We start from the raw sequence: 7,899 nt of genomic DNA on the forward strand, positions 1-7,899 counted from the left end.
CTACCTTCTGAGAATTCGTAAGCGAGTGAGTAAACTTCCTACCTATCATACCAACGGGACATTAAAACTGTAATGTTTCACCGAGTCGTGGCTGAACGACGACACGGATACCATAGAGCTGGCTGGGTATTCCGTGCATCGGCAGGACAGAGAAGCTACGTAAGACGTAAATAACAGCTGATGCGCAATTTCTAATATTAAAGAAGTCTCGAGGTATTACTCACCTGAGTTGGAGTACCGCATGATAAGCTGTAGACCCCACTATCTACCAAGAGAGTTCTCTATATTATTCGTAGCCGTCTATTTACCACCACAAACCGATGCTGGCACTAAAACCGCACTCAACGAGCTCTATAAGGCCATAAGCAAACAAGAAAATACTTATCCAGAAGCGTCGCTTCTAGTGTGCCAGGGACGTTAATGCAGGCAAACTTAAATCCGTTTTACCAAATTTCTACCAGCATGTCACATGTGCAAAAAAAGGTTTAAAAAACTGTAGACCACCTTTACTCCACACACAGAGATGCATACAAAGCTTTTCCTCGCCCTCCAAATTCTATCCTCCTGATTCCTTCTTACAAGCAAAAACTAAAGCAGGAAATACCAGTGACTCGCTCAATACAGAAGTGGTCAGATGACGCGGATGCTACGCTACAGGACTGTTTTGCTAGCACAGACTGGAATATGTTCCAGGATTCATCTAATGGCATTGAGAAGTAAACCACCTCAGTCACCGGCTTCATCAATAAGTGCATTGAAGACGTCGTCCCCACAGTGACTGTACGTACATACCCCAACCAGAAGCCATGGATTACAGGCACCTCTTTCAAGGAGCGGGACACGCTTATAAGAAATCCTGCTGCGCCCTCATAACATAAGAACCATCAAACAGGCAAAATGGCAATACAGAACTAAGATTGAATCCTACTACACCGGCTCTGACGCTCGTCGGATGTGGCAGGGCTTGAAAACTATTACAGACTACAAAGGAAAACCCAGCCGCAAGCTGTCCAGTGACGCGGGCCTACCAGACGAGCTAAATGCCTTTTATGCTCACATCGAGGCAAGCAACACTGAAGCATACATGAGAGCACCAGCCATTCTGGACAACTGTGTGATCACGCTCTCTGTAGCCGATGTGAGCAAGACCTTTACACAGGTCAACATTCTCAAAGTCGTCGGCCCAGACAGATACCAGGACGTGTACTCAAAGCATGCGAAGACCAACTGGAAAGTGTCTTCACTGACATTTTCAACCTCTCCCTGAGCGAGTCTGTAATACCTACATGTTTCAAGCAGACCACTATAGGCCCTGTGCCCAAGGAAGCGAAGGTAACCTTCCAAAATGATTACCGCCCCATAGCACTCACGTCGGTAGCCATAAAGTGCTTTGAAAGGCTGGTCGTGCTCACATCAACACCATTATCTCAGAAACCCTAGACCCACTCCAATTCGCATACCGCCCCAACAGATCCACAGATGACACAATCTAAATCGCACTCCACCCTGCCCTTTCCCACCTGGACAAAAGGAACACCCACAGTTGAAGTCGGAAGTTTACATACAATTAGGTTGGAGTCATTAAAACTTGTTTTTCAACCACTCCACAAATTTCTTGTTAACAAACTATAGTTTTGGCAAGTCGGTTAGGACTTCTACTTTGTGCATGACACAAGTAATTTTTCCAAAAATTGTTTAAAGACAGATTATTTAATTTATAATCACTGTATCACAATTCCAGTGGGTCAGAGGTTTACATACACTAAGTTGACTGCCCCTTTAAACAGCTTGGAAAATGTCAGAAAATTATGTCATGGCTTTAGAAGCTTCTGATAGGCGAATTCACATAATTTGAGTCAATTGGAGGCGTACCTGTGGATGTATTTCAAGCTTAAAACTCAGTGCCTCTTTGCTTGACGTCATGGGAAAATCAAAAGAAATCAGCCAGGACCTCACAAAAAAAATTGTAGACCTCCACAAGTCTGGTTCGTCCTTGGGAGCAATTTCCAAATTGCCAAGTTCATCTGTACAAACAATAGTACGCAAGTATAAACACCATTGGACCAAGCAGCCGTCATACCACTCAGGAAGGGGACGCGCTCTGTCTCCTAGAGATGAACATACTTTGGTGGGAAAAGTGCAAATCAATCCCAGAACAACAGCAAAGGACCTTGTGAAGATGCTGGAGGAAACAGGTACAAAAGTATCTATATCCACAGTAAAACGAGTCCTATATCGACATAACCTGAAAGGCCGCTCAGCAAGGAAGAAGACACTGCTCCAAAACCGCCATCAAAAAAACAGACTACGATTTGCAACTGCACATGGGGACAAAGATCATACTTTTTGGAGAAATGTCCTCTGGTCTGATGAAACAAAAATAGAACTGTTTGGCCATAATGACCAACGTTATGTTTGGAGGAAAAAGGGGGAGGCTTGCAAGCCGAAGAACACCATCCCAACCGTGAAGCACGGGGGTGGCAGCATCATGTTGTGGGGGTGCTTTGCTGCAGGAGGGACTGGTGCACTTCACAAAATAGATGGCACCATGAGGAAGGAAAATTATGTGGATATATTGGAGTGTCCATCACAAAGCCCTGACCTCAATCCTATAGAAAATGTGTGAGCAGAACTGTAAAAGCGTGTGCGAGCAAGGAGGCCTACAAACCTGACTCAGTTACACCAGCTCTGTAAGGAGGAATGGGCCAAAATTCACCCAACTTATTGTGGGAAACTTGTGGAAGGTTACCCGTAACGTTTGACCCAAGTTAAACAATTTAAAGGCAATGCTACAAAACACTAATTGAGTGTATGTAAACTTCTGACCCACTGGGAATGTGATGGAAAAATTTAAATCTGAAAAAATCATTGTCTCTACTATTATTCTGACATTTCACATTCTTAAAATAAAGTGGTGATCCTAACTGACTTTTACTAGAATTGTGGAATTGTGGAATTGTGAAAAACTGAGTTTAAATGTATTTGGCTAAGGTGTATTTAAACTTCCAACTTCAACTGCATGTGAGAATGCTGTTCATTGACTACAGCTCAGCATTCAACACCATAGTGCCCACAAAGCTCATCACTAAGCTAAGGACCATGGGACTAAACACTTCCCTCTGCCACTGGATCTTGGACTTCTTGACGAACGGCCCCCGGGTGGTAAGGGTTGGCAACAACACATCTGCCACGCTGATCCTCAACACTGAGGCCCCTCAGGGGTGCATGCTTAGTCTCCTCCTGTACTTCCTGTGCACCCACGACTGCGTGGCCAAACACGACTCCAACACCATCATTAAGTTTGCTGACGACACAGCAGTGGTAGGCCTGATCACAGACAGCGATGAGACAGCCTATAGAGAGGAGGTCAGAGACCTGGCAGTGTGGTGCCAGGACAACATCCTCTCCCTCAATGTGAGCAAGACAAAGGAGCTGATCGTGGACTACAGGAAAAGGCGGGCAGAACAGGCCCCCATTAACATTGACGGGGCTGTAGTGGAGCAGGTAGAGAGTTTCAACTTCCTTGGTGTCCACAGCACCAACAAACTATCACGGTCCAAACACACCAAAACAGTCGTGAAGAGGGCACGACAAAACCTTTTCCCCCTCAGGAGACTGAAAAGATTTGGCATGGGTCCCCAGTTCCTCAAGAAGTTCTACAGCTGTACCATCGAGAGCTTCCTGACCGGTTGCATCACCGCCTGGTTTGGCAACTGCTCGGCATCTGACCGTGAGGTGCTACAGAGGGTAGTGCGTATAGCCCAGAACATCACTGGGGCCAAGCTTCCTACCATCCAGGACCTATATACTTGGCGGTGTCAGAGGAAGGCCCAAAAAATTGTCAAAGACTCCAGTCACCCAAGTCATAGACTGTTCTCTCTGCTATCGCACGGCAAGCGGTACCAGAGCGTTAAGTCTAGGACCAAAAGGCTCCTCAACAGCTTCTACCCCCAAGCCATAAGACTGCTGAACAATTAATCAAATGGCCACCCGGACTATTTACATTGACATGCCCTCCCTCCCTTTGTTTTTACACAGCTGCTAGTCGCTGGTTATTATCTATGCATAGTCACTTTACCCCTACCTATATGTACAAAATAAATTGACTAACCTGTACCCCCTCACATTGATTCGGTACCAGTACCCCCTGTATATAGCCTCATTACTTTAATTTTTTATTTTACCATTTTTTACTTTATTTTATTTTATTTAGTAAATATTTTCTTAACTCTTTCCTGAACTGCGTTGTTCGTTAAGGGCTTGTAAGTAAGCACTTCATGGTCAGGTCTACACCTGTTCTATTCAGAGCATAAAAATAAAATACAATTTGAATAGAATTTCTGTTGATTTCACAGTTGAAAACTCAACCAAATGTCACTCAAAACTACACGCTTAACTGGGGCTCCCGAGTGGCGCAGCAGTCTAAGGCACTGCATCTCAGTGCTTCAGGCGTCACTACAGACCCTGGTTTGATCCTGGGCTGTATCACATCCGGCCGTGATTGGGAGTCCCATAGGGCGGCGCACAATTGGCCCAGCGTTAGGGTTTGGCCGGGGTAGGCCGTCATTGTAAACAAGAATTTGTTCTTAACTGACTTGCCTAGTTAAATAAATAGAAAATAACAACTTTCGTCTGTGCACATTGGGTAAGAAAAAACATCTATACACTAGTTTTATATTGCAATGAATAGGTCCCAACTGTGTGGCACAGTTAGGCTATATCACCCCTAGACACTGAAGTCTACAATACAGCCATTAACTGTATTGAAGGTGTATGTGTGCGTGACTGAGAGGATGCATACTTATATGTCTGTGCCTTCGAGAGTTCGGGAGGGGGTTCTCTTGTGCTGAGTTGACAGAGGTTTGTAACCTGAGACGAGCCACTTTGTCTATCCTTCCGAATGTTTCCCTCTGCTCCATTGTTCCTCATGTCTGGGTGGGACTGCACCGGATAGTGAAACCCCACTCTGTGTTCAATGGGGCTTTTCTCCTTAAAAATGCTCCAAGAAAGAGAAAGCCTCTGGCCTCTTTGAAGTCACGCTTTAAAAAGGAAGTATTGAATATTGGTTGTTTCACTTTAAAAAGCACAAGAAAGAGGATTTCGACACCCGCCATCTCAGATTGTTCTGAAATTGTTTATGTAGTTAGAAACAGATAAGATAAGCATTTCTGCAACATTATTTTGTTGAAATATGTGATCTCTGAGAAATTAAGCTACACTGAACAAAAAAAAACACAACACTTTCCCTATGTTTGACAAGATGAATGAAGTTGCGAGTATGGTTTATTCATTTTGGTGATTTTCTCCCCATCCCATCCTGTTCAAAAAAATTAGCCATTGAAGTTGCTTGCATTTTCTCCATTAATTTAGTGAAAGTACCAGGTTCTACCCCCTTGATGCTGCTGTTTTTGATACTGCCCTTTTATCCATTTTGCTGGTCTGTTGTGTTTCAACCTTTGGTAGAAAACCAATAGATTTGGCTCATGATGAAAATAAATGGTGTGGTCATCCTCACAATTCAAGCCAGTCCTCCATGAAAGCAATTCAGTTTGTCCTTCTCTTAGGCTAATCTGTGTCCGGGAAACCAGCCGTAGGTGTGTTTGGTGAACAAGCAAGCTATTAGGCTCCAGCAGTTCTGTATTTTTTTGTTGTTGTGGGGGGTAGATCAGCTTAATATTGCAGATAGATTGTAGCTTCCATGTAATTGTATCCATAATTTCCAAAACCCATATATATATTTTTTTAAATATAGTTGAAGTCGGAAGTTAACATGCACCTTAGCCAAATACATTTAAACTCTGTTTTTCACAATTCCTGACATTTAATCCTAGTGAAAATGACCTGCCTTAGATCAGTTAGGATCACCACTATTTTAACAATGTGAAAAGTCAGAATAATAGTAGAGATAATTATTTCTTTCGCTTTTATTTCTTTCATCACATTCCCAGTGGGTCAGAAGTTTACATACACTCAATTAGTATTTTGTAGCATTGCCTTTACATTGTTTAACTTGGGTCAAACGTTTCGGGTAGCCTTCCACAGTGAATTTTGGCCCATTCCTCCTGACAGAGCTGGTGTAACTGAGTCAGGTTTGTATGCCTCCTTGCTCACGCATGCTTTTTCAGTTCTGCCCACACATTTTCTATAGGATTGAGGTCAGGGCTTTGTGATGGCCACTCCAGTACCTTGACTGTCCTCATGGAGCCATTTTGCCAAAACTTTGAAAGTATGCTTGGGGTCATTGTACATTTGGAAGACCCATTTGCGACCAAGCTTTAACTTCCTGACTGATGTCTTGAGATGTTGCTTCAATATATCCACATAATTGTTCTTCCTCATGATGCCATCTATTTTGTGAAGTTCACCAGTCCCTCCTGCAGCAAAGCACCCCCATAACATGATGCTGCCAACCCCGTGCTTCACGGTTGGGATGGTTTTCTTCGGCTTGCAAGCACCCCCCTTTTTCCTCCAAACATAACGTTGGTCATTATGGCTAAACAATTCTATTTTTGTTTCATCAGACCAGAGGACATTTCTCCTAAAAGTATGATCTCTGTGTGCAGTTGCAAACCGTAGTCAAACCGGTTTTGGAGCAGTGTCTTCTTTCTTGCTGAGCGGCCTTTCAGATTATGTCAATATAGGACTCGTTTTACTGTGTATATAAAAACCTTTGTACCGTTTTCCTCCAGCAACTTCACAAGGTCCTTTGCTGTTGTTCTGGGATTGATTTGCACTTTTCGCACCAAAGTACGTTCATCTCAAGGAGACAGAACGAGTCTCCTTCCTGAGCGGTATGACGGCTGCTTGGTCCCATGGTGTTTATACTTGCGTACTATTGTTTGTACCGATGAATGTGGTACCGTCAGGCGTTTGGAAATTGCTCCCAAGGATGAAGCAGACTTGTGGAGGTCTACAATTTGTTTTCTGAGGTCTTGGCTGATTTCTTTTGATTTTCCCATGATGTCAAGCAAAGAGGCACGGAGTTTGAAGGTAGGCCAAGTACACCTCCAATTGACTCAAATTATGTCAATTAGCCTATCAGAAGCTTCTAAAGCTATGACATCATTTTCTGGAATTTTCCAAGCTGTTTAAAGGCACAGTCAACTTACTGTATGTAAACGTCTGACCCACTGGAATTGTGATACGGTGAATTATAAGTGAAATAATCTGTCTGTAAACAATTGTTGGAAAAATGACTTCTGTCATGGACAAAGTAGATGTCCTAACCGACTTGCCAAAACTATAGTTTGTTAACAAGAAATGTGTGGAGTGGTTGAAAAACGAGTTTTAATGACTCCAACCTAAGTGTATGTGAACTTCCGACTTCAACTGTATACATTACCAGTCAAAACTTTGGACACACCTACTCATTCCAGGGTTTTTATTTAGGTGTACTATTTTATATATTGTAGAATAATAGTGAAGACATCAAATCAATGAAATAACACATTTGGAATCATGTAGTAACCAAAAAAGTGTTAAACAAATCAAATATATTTGATATTTGATATTCTTCAAAGTAGCCACCTTTTGCCTTGATGACAGCTTTGCACACTCTTGGCATTCTCTCAACCAGCTTCATGAGGTAGTCACCTGGAATACATTTCAATTAACAGGTTTGCTTTTCTTTGGAATTTCTTTCCTTAACTTTAGCAATATTTTTTTCTTGGTGTTGCCAAATTAAACTGCCTCGTACTCAATTCTTGCTCGTTCTCTAGGATAGCATTTTCACGTTCGGATGAAAAGCGTGCCCAGAGTAAACTGCCTCCTACTCAGTCCCAGATGCTAATATATGCATATTTTTATTAGTATTGGATAGAAAAGTTTCTGAAGTTTCTAAAACTGTTTGAATCATGTCTGTGATTTAAACAGAGGACAGAGGACAAACCATTCAGATTT

This window comes from Salvelinus fontinalis, chromosome 13, assembly GCF_029448725.1.
Source record: "Salvelinus fontinalis isolate EN_2023a chromosome 13, ASM2944872v1, whole genome shotgun sequence".
Classification (NCBI taxonomy): Eukaryota; Metazoa; Chordata; class Actinopteri; order Salmoniformes; family Salmonidae; genus Salvelinus; species Salvelinus fontinalis.